Source organism: Hemitrygon akajei, chromosome 14, assembly GCF_048418815.1.
Source record: "Hemitrygon akajei chromosome 14, sHemAka1.3, whole genome shotgun sequence".
In the NCBI taxonomy this organism is placed as follows: domain Eukaryota; kingdom Metazoa; phylum Chordata; class Chondrichthyes; order Myliobatiformes; family Dasyatidae; genus Hemitrygon; species Hemitrygon akajei.
The window spans coordinates 15,524,430-15,545,215 of record NC_133137.1 but is presented as its reverse complement, the minus strand read 5'-3'; positions in this window follow the sequence as shown (position 1 = coordinate 15,545,215).

Here is a 20,786-nt window from a genome sequence, read left to right as displayed (position 1 = left end):
CCCAGTTGCCCCAATTTGGCCTATAAACCTCCAAGCCCCTCCCCTCCCTGCACTTATCCAAATGCTTCTTAAATGTTGCAATTGTACCCCCCTCGACCCTTCCTCCAGCCGCTCATTCCAGGTACTCACTACCCTCTGTGTAAAGAAGTTACCTCTCAAGCCTCTTTTAAATTTCTCTCTTCGTATTTTGTATTTATGCCCTCTACCTTTGGGGAGAACAACCTTATTGATTGCCCTTATGATTTTGTGAACTTCTATGAGGTCCCCACCATTCTCCAATGCTCCAAGGAGTAAATATTCAGCATGACTAAACTCTCTCTGCAAACCTGGTCCAGGTAGCATCCTCGGAAATCTCTTCTGCACTCCCTCCAACTTGACAATATCTTTCCTATAACAGCATGGCCAAAGCTGTACACAATACTCAAAGTGTAGTCTTACCAATGACCTATACATCTGCAACATAACATCCCTACTCCTACACTCGATGCCCTGACTGCTGAAGGCCAGCACACTCAATATCTTCTTCACTATCCCGACTATGTCGACACACAAACCTTGATTGGGCATCTCCAGTCTGCTTCTGATGTCTGAAGGGTCTTATTTTAAGAATGTTGAGCTCTTCACCCGAGTCTGGAACCCAGTAGCTACAGGATGTTCCTTTTCCCAGAGAGTGATATATGGTGTGGCTCTCGGCCAGAATTCCTTTCTCTGCTACTCTTAATTCTTCTGCTCAATATCTGCATAGGTTTACAGGGGCCATTATTCTTGGGCACTAATGTATTTCATCGGAACATGAGATGGTTAAAATAACTGCTGATGCATTCCAACAGAAGCCAAGGATAAAAAGATCAAAGACAAAGTAAAGGAAGCAAGATATTTTCAACATATAAATAACAACAGCTGGAATCAATTAATAAAAATTCAATGTAAAATTAATGACCATCAAACAAGTAGATGTTATATATACTTTCTTGTATATTCTTCAGTTAGGTGGATTCACCAGATTATTGAAAATTATATCAGAGTGCTCTTTATGATACCATATTATATAAATAAATCCAATCCAGTGTTTTTAAGCATTTAGAGAAAAATATAAATATGAGAAAGTCTTCAGATGCTGGAAATCCAAAGCAATACAGACAAATGCTGGAGGAACTCAGCAGGCCAGGCAGCATCTATGAAGAGGAAAGTACAGGCAACGATTTGGGCCGAGACCCTTCTTCAGGACTGAGAAGAAAGGGGGAAGGCGCCAGAATAAGAAGGTGGGGGGAGGGGAAGGAGGCTGGCTAGAAGGTGACAGGTGAAGCCAGGTGGGGGGGAGGAGGGGAATAAGGATAAGCTAGAAGGTGATAGGTGAGGCCAGGTGGGTGGGAAAGGTAAAGGGCTGGAGAAGGAGGAATCTGATAGGAGAGGAGAGTGGACCATAGGAGACAGAAAAGGAGGAAAATGTTCAAAAACTCTTCTGAAACTTTATAGCTCAAAGGTTTTGTTTGATCATATCAATACCAATGAACATTTTGGATTTTCTATAAATCACAGCAGATGCTGATTTTACATCTGCTGGGTGTTTTTAACCTTTGATATAATTGAAATTAGGTAAGTAATAGGGGCATTAATTCCTTAATAATTTATTAAGATATCTTCAATGGAACAATTGCATATCAAACTTTACATGTTGGCTCAGAATTTGTTGGGATGGCACACCATGTGGCAGCAAAGTTTTCTTTCACACCCTTCAGCAAGAGAAATCTCTCTGCTGCAAATTACAGGAAGTGTGAGCTGATAATGACATGGCGAGAGCAACAGAGCATCTGGGTCCTTGGTGAATGACAAAAGCAGAAGCCTATGCCCTTGAGCTAAGTGATTTCGGGATGGCAAGAGTCATCAAACCACCAAGCTATACAGAACGTAAACTGACTCTTTGGTCAAACTCAATCAATGCTGACCTAATGTCATTTGCCCCCATTTCGCCCATACAAAGCCACAGGGGTTATATTTTATTAGTAGCTTGAGAACATTTGATATGTCTCCAAAAACACTCAAAAATTTCTACAGATGTACTGTGGAGAGCATTCTAACTGGCTGCATCATCATCTGGCATGGGAGTGCTAACTGCACAGGATCAAAGTATAATGCAGAGAGCTGAAAACTTAATCAGCTCCATCTTGGGCTCTGGACTCCATGGTATCCACAACATCTTCAAGGAGCGATGCCTCAAAAAGGCAGCATCTGTCATTAATCACCCAGGTCATGTCTTGATCTCATTGCTACCATTAGGGAGGAGGTACAGGAGCCTGAAGGCACACACTCAATGATTCGGGAACACCTACTTCCCCTCTGCCATCAGATTTCTGAATGGACATTGAATCCATGAACAGCACCTCACTACTTTTTAAATTTCGATTTCTGCACTACTTAGCTATTTATATATTCAGAGTAATTCACAGTTTTTTTCTCGTTATTACGTATTGCATTGTACTGCTGCCACGAAGTCGACAAATTTCACCACATATACCGGTGATATTAAACCTGATTCTGGTTCTGATATCCCTCAAAACTTTTTCAATGCATAACTGCCCAAATGCTTTTTATACAATACATTAAGTACTTTGTACAAAGGAATTCTCAGAAATTCTGAGTGTTAGAGTCTAATTATGTATAGGAAGTAAAAAAAAGGGAAAGAATGAATGTAAAAAAAGGTGGCATCACAGAAAAAGTTCTTATAAACTACTATTTCATCACAAAGCCTTTCTTTCCCCTCTGCAGGGCTCCATATTTTTCATACGAGGACAGAGTCCGAGTGACATTGTAACTGCACAATCCTCATTGTTAAAAATGTTCTTACACTGTTAAGTGCCAGCACCAACTTTCTGCAATGAAGTTAATTGGTTATTAATATGCAAATGCAACAACTTTTTGAAACTCATGCATAGATTGGCAGTGATCTGCTGTTTTCACAGGGCAAAAGTCTGAGTGAGTCAAAGCCTCCAGAAAGAAATATCACAGATATCTCTTCTTAGTAGCAATTATAATAGCATGTAGTATCAGGACATTGATACATTTCCAACAAATTCTGGGCCCTGATTTTAATGCTATTTGGAGATTTTATTTCAGTTTGAGGTCTGTCACAGTTTTGCCAAATGTTTCTTGGCCTGTATTGCAACTGCCTGTACATGCCACATCCTTGATACACGATGACAAGATGATTAATGACTATGATATAATTGCTGCAAATTTAATCAAGAAATAATCTGCAATTGATAACTGTGAAGACCTACATCCAGCAGTTATTATGTTTTATTTATGGAAAATGCAGGATTCACAAAACTGTTCTGAATGTACAAATTCTGATTATCCCAATGATGAAACAGCGTATTTTTTTAACAAACAATTGATATTCAACATAAAGATTTGACACAGCAAAGTGAGAAGTGATTTACATCTTTTTCTAGGATGACAGAAAGTTAGAATTTGGCCCATCTTGTCCAAAAATTAGGAGGTTCAGAAATTATTCGTCCCTTCTCAAATACAATATTAAGTGATGGGATCAAAGTTTGATGTCATCTGTAACTCGACAGATAATGAAGTTGTCAGTGCAGGAAGACCACAACAACATGTAGAGATAATCCAATAAATGGGAAGTAACACTTGTAGTACATAATTGGCCAACAACACCTACCTCCAGCAAGGAAGGCTTACATCTTTCCTTTGACCTTCAATGGCATTTCCACCATCAAATCTTTCGCCTTTGATTCCCTGGGGTCACCGTTGACCAGACACCTACTGTGGCTACTGAGGTCGATTGAAAGCTGGGTGTTTGGCATTGAATGACCTATCACTGATCCTATTGTCTACCTGGCTCAGGTACGTCAGCGTGGACCAGAGACACTGACAGTTATATCTGTGTTTTGTACAGAACTAGGAGCCAGCCTCACTGCAGTTCATTACAGACTTCTGCACTTACACACTGCAGTGCAAAAGTCAGGAACTTATGGGAGGCCAGATGTATCAGAATCAGAATGAGATTTATATGATACTAATATACAGCTGACAGACATCATAAAGTTTGGTGTTCTGTGGCAGCAGTACAATACAATAGATAAAATATACTATAAATTACAATAGGAAATATATAAATATATATATTTTGCTCTTCGTATATGTACTGTATGCAGTAGATTCCAGTTAATTGGGCCAGCGGTAAAATGGGGAAGCCCTATACATATATATATGTATATAGTGTGTGTGTGTGTGTGTGTGTGTGTGTGTGTGTGTGTGTGTGTGTGTGTGTGTGTGTGTGTGTGTGTGTGTGTGTGTGTGTGTGTGTGTGTGTGTGTGTGTGTGTGTGTATATACAGCTGGCCCAATTAACTGGAATCTACTGCATACAGTATATATACAGTGGATTCCACTTACATGTATTTGGGCCATCAGGGCAGCCAAATTTATTTGGGGCAACTCGTAAAGAACATAACTAGTCGAGAAAATAGTTTATCTGGTACAGTAACACAAACACAAAATGCTGGAGGAACTCAGCAGGCTAGGCAGCATCTAGGAAGAGTGCTGCCAATGTCCACTGTACTCTTTTCCTAGATGCTGCCTGGCCTGCTGAATTCCTCCAGCGTTTTGTGTGTGTTGCTCAGATTTGCAGCCTCTGCAGATTTTCTCTTGTTTGTATTTGGTATAGCGTGCTGTTTAATTGGGGCAGGAGACTGTTGCCAAATAGATTCTAACTAGCACACATCTAATGCGTGGTCGATAGATGCTACACCATGCCTAGAGTGAACAAATAGCATGATTTGCAAGTGTTTGCGTTCAAAGAGCAGTGAGTTTTGTCACTGATAGTTGGTGAGAAATAAGCTGTAAGACAATTCCGAACTGTTTTGCTCACTGCAGTTTCAAGCATTCTGGCTTGGAGATGCCAGAAATGGCCAAGAGTGAAAGTGAAACAATCTCACTATTCCCACAAGTTAGGAACTACAAAGAATTTGAAGGTATCGACAATCATCCTGAATGTTATAATGAAAATAAAGATTTGGCGGATGCAATCATCGATAGCATCACATGAAGGCAGCCCATTATCTGCGCTGATTTTGTTCTTTGCGTACACTGGATAAATTCCTCAGTCATTAACTATTAAGAACTAATATAGTGTTGTATAGTACTGTAATACGATTGGTAGTGTTCTAATTTGTTCTGAATTTCATTGAAATTCAGAATTTGTTACTCTGTCTTTTTTGTAACTATTTTTAACTATTTCAGTGAAACTTTGTTTAATTGGACAACCATTTAATTGGGCCAAAATGTACTGGTCTCAATGTGTCCCAGTTAATCAGAATCCACTGTGTATAAATACATGTAGTATATATACCGTATATATTGAAGATGTCTCGATGGTGGGCTGCTAGTGCCCATGGCAGAGCTGGCTGAGTTTACAACCTTCTGCAGCATTTTTCATTGGTGTTTCCATACCAGATAGTCACAGAACCAGTTACAATGCTGTCCTCGATTCTGGGCTCACTTTTGAACTCGGTAACATGTAGAGCCTAGGGGTTAGTTACATTTCAAATCTGGCCCCTCAACATTACAGTGGCCATTGCTGTTGTATCCAATGCATTGAATAGGTTTCACAATCCTAATTTAGAATGTATACTTATATATGATTTTTGTTTAATTTTCTTTAATTTTCATTATGTTTAAACTAATTAGCAGTAAGTTCATGTTTTAAATAAATTTTAAATTTCTATTTAAAATATTTTTTTAAACTGTATTTGATCATCAGAGATACTTCAAAACATTATAAAGACCATCAGGGCCAAGCCTTAGTTCCTTAGTTCCTATATACCACCAGTACACCAGATTTTGGAGAAGGAAAACTCTGATTTTAAACCTCTGCTGCCTTGTGGCCATACCCACCAGTGGGACAGTCTTTGGGAGTAAACCCTAAGGAAGAAATCAGGAGCCGGGGTCCTTAAGGCCGTTTGATGCTGTTTACAACTTCACTCTGGCAACCTCTGCGACGACACCGGTGCCAAGCTGTATCGGCACTTGCCCTTCCCTTGGACTACATCAGTGATGTGGAGAGGGGCATGGGAACCAGCTGGTTCTTCAAATCACCCGGCCCAGGCTTGTGCCCTGCAGAGGGCACAGCCCACCAGAGGCGCAAACTCATGATCTCCTGGGATCGACGGCTGCCTACTACTACATCAGGTTTAATGTAGGCATAAGGGTGTTTCAGGTGGCAACCAGGAACTGCATCAAAGTGATCCAGCTTAACATTTACCACTTGCCTGGCTAAGATCAGCTCCAACAACACTCAAGAAGCGGACTTAGCCACCTATCTGACTGGCATGCCTGGATATTTATTCATATGCAGTATATTCATTCTGCTCCCTGGATATTCATTTTTAACTGTGTTTGAAGTACATGGTGTAAAATTTACAAGACAGGTGGCAGAACCTGCTACATTGCAGTTGACAGCACTTCCCAAACCTGCTCGAACACCTGACCAACAAGATCAAGAGCATTCCTTCACCAAAAGGAATTCAAGTGGACAGTGCATCACCAAGCACAATTAGGCATGGGCTTCAAGCAGACAGCACATTACCAGCTTCTCAAGGACAATTAAGGAAGGGCATTATTGTTAGTCTTGCTAGCAGTGCCGATGTATTCCAAAACAATGAAAAAACCTAAATTGTCAATATTTTGTCTTCATATGTTTGGCTAAGACTTCGATCATTTTCAGCTTAATGAAAGACCATAATCCAATAAATTTTTTGATTAGAAGTGTCAAGAGGATTGATAGTTGGACCACCGGTGGAAGCAATGCAGAACGGGGAAGCCTGTTAAAGAAAAAGGGAAAAATCATTACCAGTGAATTGAGAATTAAGTCTGTTAATTGTCTTCTTTATGATTCTTTTGGATGAACATCAAAGTAACAGCTTAAATTTGCTAAAATCTTGAGCCTTCTAAAGGCACCTTCACAGTGCACACCGATATTAAGTTGCAGAAGTTCAAAGAAATGCTGCCACGAGGGGTTATGTCGTTATGTGTGAGAGACCATCATTTTCTGGGACATTTCCACTCCTCCACTGAGACCATCATTGAAAATATTGAGCAGCTGCTTATCATAATTTGGCCCCAATACAATCAACAGTATTTGCTGCGGTTAAAGCCATGCTCACATCACTACCATAGAGTGTGAACCACAAATGGCGCGGGCAGCAGCACAATCCATATATTTCAACAAACACTGTTATCTGGACTCATTATCCTCAGTGATGACATCCCATGATACTTGTCCCTTGAAATAGTGCAATGCTGATGAGTTAAAATCTCAGTGTTGTATTAGGAGCTCATGAATGTAAAGTCAATAAAGTAATTCATTATTAAGGGACAGTGCAGAGCACACCAGGATGCCAGCATGCATGATACTCAACTGACCTTTATTGATAACCTGGCTTGTACACTATGTGAACTCATCCGATGTGGAACCAGCTAAGTGAGTAGCACAGGACTATCGCTATTAACTACCACTACAGTAAGTTCGATTAAAAAAAAACCCTCTTGCATTTCATATATAATTTTCACGACCTCAGGAGTCGCCAAGTGCTTCATTTCTAATATAGCAGTTTTGAAGTGCAATCAATGTTGTCATGCACATTTGGCAAATGCTTTGGCCTGCCAAGGTTCTGCAGTTTTGATAATAGCCACCCAATTTCCTTTAAGGTGTTTATTGAGGAATAAATCTAAACCAGGGCAACAGGGATTAGTCTCCTGCTTTTCTTTAAAAGTACCGCCGTGGGACTTTTCTTAGATACACCTGAGGTGGCAGGTCTTTAATCAACATTGTAGCTTGAAATAGGCAATTCCAGTGATGGAGCACACCCTCGGAACAACCCAGATCTTGTGCTCACATTCCTGGAGTGTACTGGTTTTTGATTTTATTATTATAGTTTCTCAGTCTTATTTTTCTAGAGTATAGATAATAAATGTAAACTGTTAAAATTCCCATTTCTGCTCAATTACATAGGTTACATTATCTTTAATGTAAAACTTCACGTCCCATTTATCCAGTTACCATTGTTTAGAATATTGTGTGCTGTTAAACCCCCCCCCCACATATTTTAAAGTATTTATTGTATTAAAATTCCTTCTTCTCCAGCTCTTTCCCACCCACCTGGCTTCACCTAGCACCTTCCAGCCAGCCTCTTTTCCCCTCTCCCACCCTTTGGTTCTGGCGTCTTCCCCTTCTTTCTCAGTTCTGAAGAAGGGTCTTGGCCTGAAACGTTGACTGTCTATTCATTTCCATAGATGCTGCCTGACCTGCTGAATTCCTCCAGCATTTTGCGTGTTTTTTCTAAAGAATTAAATAATTATGTCTTCATAAGTAAGTCATGATCTGAGTCAGAATCAGAACCAGGTTTATTATCACTGGCATGTGTTGTGAAATTTGTTAACTTAGCAGCAGCAGTTCAATGCAATACATAACACAGAGGAAAAAAAAACACAAAGTAAAATAATAATAATGAATAAATAAGTAAATAAATTACAATATATATATATTTTGAATAGATTAAAAATCATGCAAAAAATAGAAATACTGTATATTAAAAAAGTGTGTTAGTGTCCAAGGTTTCAATGTCCATTTAGGAATCAGATGGCAGAGGGGTAGAATGTGTTCCTGAATCTCTGAGTGTGTGCCTTCAGGCTTCTGTACCTCCTACCTGATGGTAACAGTGAGAAAAGGGCATGCCCTGGGAGCTGGGGGTCCTTAATAATGGTTGCTGCCTTTCCGAGACACCGCTGCTTGAAGATGTCCTGGTATGGATAGTCTTAAGATTTTATTAAAAATATAGATATTAATAATGCAGATTATATTACCCAGCCTTCTTAAAGCAGTATCTTTGAACAGTCTGAGCCCCAGAACACTTTCAAATGTAGCACACTAAGGCAGGGTTTTCCAAACCTTTTTATGCCATGGGGCCTTATCTTTCACTGAGGGGCTGGGAATCCCTGCTGTGGTGATATCATGTGCAATGACATGCCAGTACCTGACTGGACAGCACTGAGCATGTGTGGGGTTTGCCAGAATGTTTCAGCATGTGGCGGGGTTAAGATGTGGTTACTTATTACTGTAAATAAAAGTTCTTTAATTCTTCCAGAATATGATTCTTAATTGTTAACCCACGGTATGTTTAAATAGAAGTAACATAACACCTGCATACCCTCCACATTCTCTAAGATGTAATGAGAGTGTCTGGCTGCTTGCTTGTGATAATGGAAATGGTACAAAACCAGGGGATGTCTTATACCTGCCTCCCCTACATTTTACCGCAGACAAAGATGGAGTGAATTGTCCATTGCACCAGACTCCTGGACTTCATCTTGATGCATTTGGAATTATAGACTAAACAGCAAGACATTCATATTCATCTTCAGGATTTTAAATACTATCTGTGTTGGAAAGGTTCACCAATATTACTAAATGCCCACGGGATAAAAACAGGAACCACAGTACTCCATCCAGAATAATAATTTTATCTATTTTACATTGAATTACTTAGAATTGTATCTCATAATAGGATCATTGGCTGGAACTGATCTGTGCTAGTGTTTATGATCCTTAAGAGCCTCCTCTGGTTTCTGCTTCAGCTAATAATAACACCAAATCCTTTTATTCCTACTCCCTCATGTGCTTTTCAGCTTCCTCTTAAACATGTTATTCACTCCAATTTCTCTGTGCAGTAGCACAATCTGCATTCTGATTATTCACTGGATACTGAAGCTTCTCCTGAATTCTGCACTGGATTTAATCATGGCTGTTTTGTATATATTAGCTTAGGTATGGATGGCAGAATTACTGAAAAGAGTGCATGTGAAACTGTAATCCATTATCCCAGTTCTTTTTTTGGGGGGTGGCAGGGTTAGTAAATTCTGTTGTAAATGTATGTGTTATGCACATTTTAACACTATTTGAAAGTGCAGTTGGGTGTGTGTGTGTGTGTGTGTGTGTGTGTGTCTGGTATGTGTTTGCAGCTAATACTCTATAAAAGTGTGCAAAGTCAGCTTAGTCACAAACACAATTGGTCATTGCAAATTGTCCCGTGATTAGGCTAGGGTCAAATTGGGGATCTCTGGATGGCGCAGTTCGACGGGTCAGTATGGGCTGTATCTCAATCAATAAATAAAATTAATCTGGCACAAACTTTTAATATCACAGCCGTTCCCAACCTTTCTTTATGCTGCGGACCCTTACCATTAACCGAGGTATCCATGGACTCCAGGTTGGGAACCCCTGAATTAGACCTTAGCAATCCATCTAACATCATGCATTGAATATTCAAGGAGAACCCAATGTCAAATCATCATGTTTATTGTCATTTAATTATATGCATGTATATAATGTGTATAACCATATAATGTACATCGAAATGAGACAACATTTCACCGAACCAGGGTGTAAAGCACATAACACACAATAACTAATGAAGGTATTGATAAAATCTATAGATGAATCACGCATAAATAATAAACTAAAGTGCATAAATTAAGTATTGTAAGGTATGGAACAGATTAACCAGTGACGCTTTGAATGCGATGCGGCAGGGAGTTCGGAAGCCTAATGGCCTGAGGGAGAAATTGTTTCCCATCCTGACCCTTCTTGTTTTTATGCATCAGAGTCTCCTCCCTGATGGTAGAAAGGCAAAGAGGATGCTGGATGGATGGGTGGGATCCTTAATAATACTAAAGGTCCTGCATACACAGCGCTCCTGATTTAGTCCCCGATGGATGGTAGGGAGACACATATGATCCTCCCAGCTATTCTCACAGTCCTTTGTAGGAACTTCTGGTCCAATGCTCGGCAGCTCCCATTCCAGCGATGCAGCCTGTCAGTTCGCACTCAATGGTGCCCCTGTAAAAAGCAGTAATGGTTAGAGTTAGTAACAAACCCCGCATCTCACCAAGTTGTGCGACTTAAAAGGATCATCGTAGATTTGTTTGTAATTGGTTGATTGCCAACATTCTCAGCCATAATAATAAAAATATACCATTTACGGGAAGGACCGTGTTGAAGAATGCCACCATTGGTCCTTTCCAGATGGGGGCTGAAGATATTAGGAACAGGGTAGAGGGAAGACATGTTGTGAAAAGGAACTTAGAACTCCTCAGATGGGTATTGACAGAGAGTAAGTGGATGAAAACTTGGTAAATGGTGCTTAACATTAGAAATGTGAGCTCATGCAGTTTGACGTACCTCCCCGTCTGCCACCAACAATCATTCCACAGTCAAAGTTTCTTAGATCACACTTCTTCCCCATTCGGATCTTTGATCTGACCAACAACTAAACCTCTTGATCATGCCTGCATGCTTTTATGCACTGGGTTGCTTCCACATGATTGGCTGATTAGGTACTTGCGTAATTGAGCAGGTGTTTAGGTGTACCTAATAAAGTGGTCACTGAGCCTAAGTTTTCTTGTGCATGGGTTGTAAAAAGCTAGCTTGCAGTTTAAACAAGTGGCTAAGAAAGTAAGTGGCATCTTGGCCTTTATTGCAAGAGGGTTGGAGTTCAGAAATAGGGAAGCATTACTAGAATTGTACAGGATATTGGTGAGGCCACACCTGGAATACAGTAAACATGAGGAAATCTGCAGATGCTGGAAATTCAAACAACACACACAAAATGCTGGTGGAACACAGCAGGCCAGGCAGCATCTATAAGGAGAAGCACTGTTGACATTTTGGGCTGAGTCCCTGATGAAGGGTCTCAGCCCAAAACGTTGACAGTGCTTCTCCTTATAGATGTTGCCTGGCCTGCTGTGTTCCACCAGCATTTTGTGTGTGTTTCTGGAAAACAGTGCTCAGATTTAGTCCCCTTATTTAAGGAAGGATACATTGGCATTAGAAGCAGTCCAGAAGAGATTCACCAGACTAATTTCTGAGATGAGAGGTTTATACTATCTAAAGTGCCTTAAAAATTTATTGGAAGTTAGCAAAATGAAGGTTGATCTTACTGAAACACATAAAACCCTTAGGGGAGTTCACAGGGTAGATATCAAGTTGTTGCCATTAGTGAGAAAATCTTGAATGTGGGAATATTGTTACAAGGTAACAGGCGTTGACTTAAAAACAAGCTGCCTTAGAGTTTCTTCTTGAAGAGGTTGGCGGATCTCTAGAACTGCTTGCTCTGGGAGGGTTGTGGGGTCCAGACCACTGGACGCACTTAAAGGAGGAAAAGACGCGTGAATTGAGGGCAATGGGGGACCGATGCTGATGAGGTGGTGAGGTAATTCCACTGAGTGGCAGGGCAGACTTGTGGGCAAAAAGTGATCTAATCCTGTCTACTTAATGCCAGGTGAGTCAAGCAGATTGGTCAAATAGGTAGGTTCAAGGGGCAAGTAGAGATACACTCTAGCGCTCTGGGCCAAGTCACCTCAAATTAGTGCTGAACAGTTAAGATAGAGGATTCTCAAGACCCAGAAACAGAGGGGAGCAAAGAGATGGGACAGTTATAGAATTGGAGGAAGCAACTAATATAGCAAGGAGGAAAACAACAGAAACACACAAAGTACTGGAGGAGCTCAGTAGGTCAGGCAGCATCCATGGAAATGAATGAACAGTCCACGTTTTGGGCTGAGACCCTTCTTCAGGACTGAGAAGAAAGGGGAAAGATGCCAGAATAAAGAGGTAGGGGAGGAGAAGGAGGATAGCTAGAAGGTGATAGGTGAAGCCAGGTGGGTCGGAAAGGAAAAGGGCTGGAGAGGGAGGAATCTGATGGGGGAGGAGAGTGGACCAGAGGAGAAAGGGAAGGAGGAGGGGATCCAGGGGGAAGAGATAGGCAGGTGAGAAGAGGGAAGAGGCCAGAGTGGGCAATAGAAGAAGAGGGGGATGGGGAGGGAATTTTTTTACCGGAAGGAGAAACTGATGTTTATGCTATCAGGTCGGAGGCCACCCATATGGAATATAACCTATCGCTTCAGCACCCTGACGATGGCCTGATCTTGGCACAAGAGGAGGCCAAGGACTGACATGTCGGAATGGGAATGGGAATCAGAATTAAAATGTTGGACCATCAGGGACTTCCACTCTTGGTGGATAGAGTGGAGTGTTTTCCATTGAAAGTGTAGACATAGAAAATACCATGGGAAAAAGGGAAAAAATAGAATAAGTTGAAATGAATTTCAGAAGCCAACTAAAACGCTTGCTACTTTAACACGTATATGCCACTACTGACCAAGTTTAATTTTCTAGAGCCTTGTAAACATTTATATTAAGGTGTAAATGTTTGCACTTAGTATGGGAGCAGCTAAGTATTGGACTGGATGTCCCTACAAAGGACTGTGAAAATGGCTGAGAGGGTCATAGGGGTCACCCTACCATCCATCAGAGACGTTTATCATAAGTGCTGCATATGCAGGGCCCTTAGCATTATTAAGGATCCCACCCATCCATCCAGCATCCTGTTTGACTTTCTACCATTAGGGAGGAGACTCTGATGCATAAAGACAAGAACGGTCAGAATGGCAAACAGATTATTCCCTCTGAACTCTCTGCTGCATCGCATTCAAAGTGTCACTGGTTAATCTGTTCCACACCTTACAATATCTAGTTTATGCACTTTAGTTTGTTTATTTATGCATAATTCATCTGTGGCTTTTATCCTTACTTTCATAAGTTATCCTGAGCTACATGTGTGTTGTGTGTACTACTGTGCTTTAATATCAGGAGGTTTTAATAGGTGCATTTAATGCCAGAGAAATGTATACCATATACATCCTGAACTTCTTTTTCGTCATAAACATCTACGAAAACGGAAGGGTACCCCAAAGAATGAATGACAGCTAAATGTTAGAACCCCAAAGCCCCCCCAACACCCTCTCCACACATGAGCAACAGCAAAGCAGCGACCCCCCCACCAGCAAAAAAGCATCAGCACCCTTCACCGAGCACTCAAGCGTGCAAAAAGGATCAATAAAGACACAGGCATGCATTACCCCGAAAATTACTCTTTCACCCGATAATTCAACGTTTACCAGAGGCTCGTTCGCTCTCTCCCTTTCTCCCTCTCTCTCTCTCTCTCTCCCTAATAAGGGAAAAAGAGGTGTCCCAGTTTCACAGCCAGAGGGGAGACATAACAAGCAACTTGCTAATTTATGATGTTAAAAGTCTGTTGCGTCGCTTTTTCCCGAGCTCTGCGCCCGGAAAGTCGGCACCAAAAAGGGACAGCTCTCCAGGAGCACAGCCCCTGGCAACTAACCTGCTGCTCCCAATGTTCTGTGTTCTCCTGCGACGCTTCAGTCAGGGGCACTGGTCTAGAATCTAGAAACTGGTCTCCAGAGCCATGAAACCCTGGAACCCTGAAGGCGCACTCGTCTTCCAGGACATGTCCTTGACATTTCAAAAGGCGGCCAGTCCTGAGGCCCAGAGACCGGGTCCCATTCCCGCAAAGAACCAAAGTCACAGTGTAACTCCACATCAGGGTCTTCAAAAGTACCCCCTACACCCTGAAAAGGTAAAAAAGAGATATCAAAGATAGAAGAAAAGCTGTTTCCAAAGATGCAAGCCAGTGAGTCGCCTTTTAGCGCCATCTTAACTTTGCCCCACCCTCAAGTACCCCCTGGTTCGGAGAAACATTGTCTTGCTTGATGGTATACAGTACGAGGTATATATGAAATGACAATAAACTTGACTTAATATTCTGAGCATAAAGATGAGAAAAGTAAAGTATAAAGTAGAGTAGTGTTTTATTTCTGGGTTTGACTACAGCAAAATGTCAGAGTTGTTGGAACAGCATCATTTAAAGCTTCATAGGAAAAGAGCTTAAGTGTCTTGGGTGCCCCGGTCTGAGCGGTTTCCTCTAGTGCTCAATTCCCAGGGACAGTCACTTGTCCCCGGGCATCAATTCATTTCAGAAAAAATAGATGGAAAAATGTGGAAATGTAATTTACTGCTTTGGCATCTAATATCCCAACACATTTGCTTCGTTTAACAAAATTCATTAGGTTTATTCACCCAACTTATACTTTAGAGGAATTATTTTAACTTTCTGCATTATGGGTTTTCAGTGCAACACAATACATGACTGAAGATAACATTGAAGTTCCACTGAAGCTAATAATTTCCATGACAGCTCCCTACATCGTGCAATTTTGATGCACAAAGAAGGAATTCACAATATTCATGAGTTCAGTTTCACCATAAGAGGTTGAAAGATCTATTACAGTAAATTAGATATTCTGTCAACTCTCTATGTCAGTGGCATAAACTGGACCCATGAAAACCAGTGATTTTTTTTCCTGTGAACGATCCTCCAAATCTTTTCAAATGAATCAACTCTGTGCTGCTTGATATAAAGCTAATAAATTCCGGTTATGATTACTGTAAGGTGCCTTAGTTTGCTGAAAGAATAACTGTCCAGAAATTCACTCTTGTAGTGGTTATTGTATACGCGATGTGGCTGAATTGTAGCGTATAATTGATCGTGTGATGCAACCTGAGATTATAGCATACACAATGTGACTTTCGATCAGATGGTTCTATCAATGTTAAACTTTAGAACAGAGACGAGGAGGGTTTTCTTCAGCCAGAGGGTGGTAATTCATTCCATAGATGGCCGTGAAGGCTATATTTAATGTGGAGGCTGTTAGGTTCTTGATTAATATGGGTGTTAAAGTTTACAGGGAGGAAGCAGGAGGGTGGGGTTGAGAGGAAAAACAAATCAGCCATGGTTGAATGGTGAGCAGACTCAATGGGCCAAATGGCCTAATTTTGCTCCTGTTGCCTTATGGCCTTATGGAACATAATACAAATATACACCAAGTATGCAGGGCTACGCAGGGCAGACATTTCCCCAGCAAAGCTCAGCTGGCTCCTCTGCAAATATCTAGTTAGTGCGGTGTGAACCGTGCAGGTCTGAAGACCAAGGACACTCCCTGAACCCGTGGTCTTAAGAGGAACTGTCAGTAACTTGCAGGTTTATTGGTGAGTTACTGGAAATGAATTCATTGGAGTCCAGGGCAGCTGCAAATCTGGAATGTTCTGAATATTGCAAATGCTCTTTATCCACTGGACAACCTGGATTAAGAGGAGGGAGGACAAACACACGGTGTTTCTCACTCGTACGTCAACATCTAAGGAAAAATTCATGTGGAAGATAAAGATCTCAAATTAAGAAATCTTCGAGCTTCTATTTGTGTTTGGCCTGTAGAGGTAAGGTCACAGTCTCCCTGAAGTTGTTATCCTTCGCTATTCCAAAGGGTTGATATATGCAGAGCGAACATTTTCCAGTATATCACCAGACATTATGTTATAGGAGCTGTTCATCGAGTCCCACAGTGCAGAAAGGAACTGTTCAATCTGAGAGGTTCATGCAGTCCAAGATGCTCATTGAAGCTAGTCTGATTTCCTAGTGTTCAGTCCATAACCTTCTAAACCTTTCCTATCCATATACTGTACATGTCCAAGTGTCTTTTAAATGTGGTTATTGACCCTGCCTCAACCACTTCCTGTGACAGCTTATTCCACACACAGAGCCCACCTTCTGTGAAACAAAGTTGCCCCTCGTTCCTATTACATCTCTCCCTTCTCACCTTAAGCCAATGCCTTCTAGTTCTTAATCATACAAACATTTACTTTATCTACGTCCCACATGATTTTAGACTGAAGCTGCTGAAATTTTCAACAAAAGAAGGTGACTGAACACTGGAGAAATATGAACTGATCAGAGAACCCCACTGTGAGTTTTGAGAAGAGTAGTTTATGTCTAACAAAACAACTGGATTGTTGAGGGAAGTAATTAAAGCAGCAGACAAGGGGATGTCTATGGAGATCATTTAAATGAACTTTCAGCTGGCATTCAATAAAATTCCAGTTAAGAGGCTGCCAGCTAAAAGTAAAGCTTGTGGCTGTAACTGGAAGTTATTCACTTGATCATGATCTAAATGGCAGACGACAGTGATTCCAGATACTCGGCTGGGTTCTTTAGCATATTGCAGATGGTTCTTTTAGGAACTGCCCGTGCTTTGCTATTGAAACTAATGTAAATAATGAAAAATGTACAGAGGATTATGAACACGAGAAGTTCTGCAAGGCTGACAATCCAAAGCAGCACACACAAAGTGCTGGAGGAACTCAGCAGGTTAGGTAGCAACTATGGAAATGAATGAACAATCGACGTCTTGGGCCGAGACCCCTCTTCAGGACTGGAAAGGAAGGGGGAAGGTGCCAGAATAAAAGGGTGGGGGGGGGGATGGGAAAGGAGGATAGCTAGAAGGTGATAGGGGAAGCCAGGTGGGTGGAAAAGGTAAGGAGCTGGAGAAGAAGGAATTTGATAGGAGAGGAGAGTGGCCCATAGGATAGAGGAGGGGACCCAAGGGAGGGTGATGGTCAGGTAAGAGACCAGAGAGGGAATAGAAGAAGAGGGGAGGGGGAAGGAAGCTTTTGATTTACTGGAAGGAGAAATAGATATTCATGCCATCCAGTTTGAGGCTACGCAGACGGAACATAAGGTGGGGCCCCTCCACCCTGAGGGGGGCCTCATCAACCAACATATCGGAATGGAAATGAGAATAGGAATTAAAATGTTTGGCCACCAGGAGGTTCCACATTGGCGGATGGAGTGGAGGTGTTCGCCAAAGTGGTCCCCAATTTATGATGGGTCTCACCACCGTGGAGGAGGCTGTATCAGGAGCACCGGACACAATAGACAACCCAAACAGAGTTGCAGGTGAAGTGCCGCCTCGATGAGAAGAACTGATTGAGGCACTGAATAGAGGTGAGGGAGGTGTAGAACTTTGGCCACTTGCAGGGACAGGTGCTGGGAGAGATTAGTGGGGACGGACAAATGGACAAGGGAGTAATCTCTGCAGGAGGGCAGAGAGGGTGGAGGTAAAGATATGTTTGGTGGTAGGATCCCTTTGGAGATGGTGGAAGTTGTGAGAATGACATGTTGGATGCAAAGGCTCATGGGGTGGTAAGTAAGGACAAGAAGAACTTTATCACTGTTATGGCAACAGGAGGATAGGTTGAGTGTGGATGTTTGGGAAATGGAAGAGTTGCAGGAGATGGCAGAATCAATGCTGAAGGAAGAGAAACTCTGTTCTTTGAAGAAGCAGGACATCTCTGACATCCTGGAAAGGAAAGTTTCATCCTGAGAACAGATGCAGTGGAGACAAAGGAACAGAGAAAGGAGAATAGCGTTTTTGCAGGAGACAGGTTGGGAAGAGGTATAGTCAAGATTGCTGTGGGAATTGGTAGGTTAATAAAAGATATTGGTCAACAATTTGTTTCCAGAGATGGAGACAGAGCGATTGAGAAAGGGGAGGGAGGTGACAGAAATAGACCAAGTGAATTTAAGGGCAAGGTGGAAGCTGGAGGCAAAGTTGATGAAATTGGTGAGCTCAGCATGGGTGCATGAAGCAGCACCAATGCAGTCATCAACATAGTGGAGGAAGAGTTTAGGAGCATTACCAGGGAAGGCTGGGAACATGGACTGTTCTACGTAGCCAACAAAAAGGCAGGCATAGCTGGGGCTCATGCGAGTGCCCATGGAGTCTGGAGAAAGAGAGAGCTGCAAAGGAAAATTTGTTGAGGGTGAGGGCCAATCCTGCCAGGTGGATGTGAGTGCTGGTGGAGGGGAACTGGTCGGTTCTTAAAATGAGAAAGAAGTGGAGAGCTTTAAGGCCTTCATGATGGTGGATAGATGTGTATAGGGACTGGACATCCATGGTGAAAATGAGGTAGTGAGGACCAGGGAATTGAAAGTTAACGAGGAGATCAAGGGCATGAGAAGTGTTGTGGATGTATGTGGGAAGCAAGAGGGATAGAATGGATTTGAGGTATGAGGACACAAGTTCAGTGGGGCATGAACAGGCAGAAACAATGGGCTTACCTGGACAGTCAGGTTTGTGGATCTTGCGTTGGAGGAAGAAGAGAGCAGTGCAGGGTTAGGGAACTAATACTTTGGTGAGGGTGGATGGGAGCTGTCCAGAGTTGATGATGTCAGTGATGGCGTTGCAGTCAGTTTTTGGCTGGTCCACAGTGTGGCCCTCTTCAAGAGATAGGTCTCAAGTGATTATGAGGTGTTTATAGTTGTTCTTAGGAGCCTAAAAGGGTGGATAGAAAATAACTTTTCCATGGGTGAGGGAGGCCAGGTCATGAGTCTTAACCATAAATAACCTTCTACATTTAAATGGAATTAATAATTACTTCTTCACACAAATGATGGTAGAATTGTGAAACATTTTTTCACAAAGTCATTGGTTAATAGTTCAATAAATAATTTTTAATCATAGAATCACAACTTTTTATAGGCCAAGTATATTAATGCTTAATGAGCAAACCAGATGAATGGGATTAAACCATACATTAGCCAAATTCTGAATGTAAAGTATAGCAGCCTTGAAGAACTGAAAGGACCTCTCTTGCCACCACGATCATTTGTTTGTCTCTAGTACCAATGCAGTCATAGAAACAGCTTCCAATAACTCTACAGTTGTAGCAATACTTTGATGGTGTTAATCATTTTGATTTTATTCATTTTGAGTAGTAAAGGAAAAAAAATTGGATTCAGATACATGTATTCTGTTTTGATATTTGGAACAATAACTAATTATTTATCAGGACAATTGAGAACTAGATTTTTTTTACCTGTTTTTTACAGCATTGGATTCACAGTGGATTTTATTTGGCTTTTTTGACACTGATCAACAGAAAAAGATTCTTTCGTGTCAAAGCGAAAACAGATCTCTACAAAGTGATCTAAATTAATTACATACATAAAAACAAAATAATTGATTGCAAAAGTATTCACCCCCTTTAATATGACTCACCAAATCATCACTGGTGCAGCCAATTGGTTTTAGAAGTCACATAATTAGTTAAATGGAGATCGCCTGTGTGCAGAAAAGGTGTTTCAATCGATTGTAGTAAAAATATACTTGTGTCTGGAAGGCCCAACTGCTGGTGAGTCAAAAGCTATGCCATGAAGTGAAAAGAGAGCTCCAAATAATTCTGTGAAAAGGTTATTGAAAAGCACAAGTCAGGAGATGGATATAAGAAAATTTCCAAGTCACTGAATATCCCCTGGAGTAAAGATAAGTTAATAATCAAGAAATGCAAAGAATATGTCACAACTGTAAATGTAACTAGAGCAAGCCATCCTCAAAAACTGAGTGACTTTGCGAGAAGGGGACTAGTGAGGGAGGCCACCAACAGACCTATGTCAACTCTGGAGGAGTTACAAGCTTCAGTGGCTGAGATGGAAAAGACTGCGCATACAAAACAACCGTTGCCCGGTCACAGCTTTATGGGAGAGTGGCAAAGAGAAAGCCATTGTTGAAAAAAAAACACATGATATTTCAGCTGGAGTTTGCCAGAAGGCATGTGGGAGACTTGGAAGTCATCTGGAAGAAGTTTCTATGGTCAGATAAAACCAAAATTCAGCTTTTTATCCCTCAGACTAAACACTATGTTCGGCGTAAGCCAAACACCGCATATCACCAGAAACACACCATCCCTACCGTGAAGCATGGTGCTGGCTGCATCATGCTCTGGGGATGCTTCACAGCTGCAACCTTGGAAGGCTCGTGAAGGTAGAGGGTAAAATGAATGCAACAAAATACAGGGAAATCCTGGAGGAAAACCAGAGGACTGCGACTTGGGAGTAGATTTGTTTTCCAGCAAGACAATGACTCCAACTATAAAGCCAAAGATACACAGGAATGGCTTAAAAAACAATAAAGTTAATGTCCTGGAGTGGCTAAGTAGGAGTCCAGACCTCAATCCAA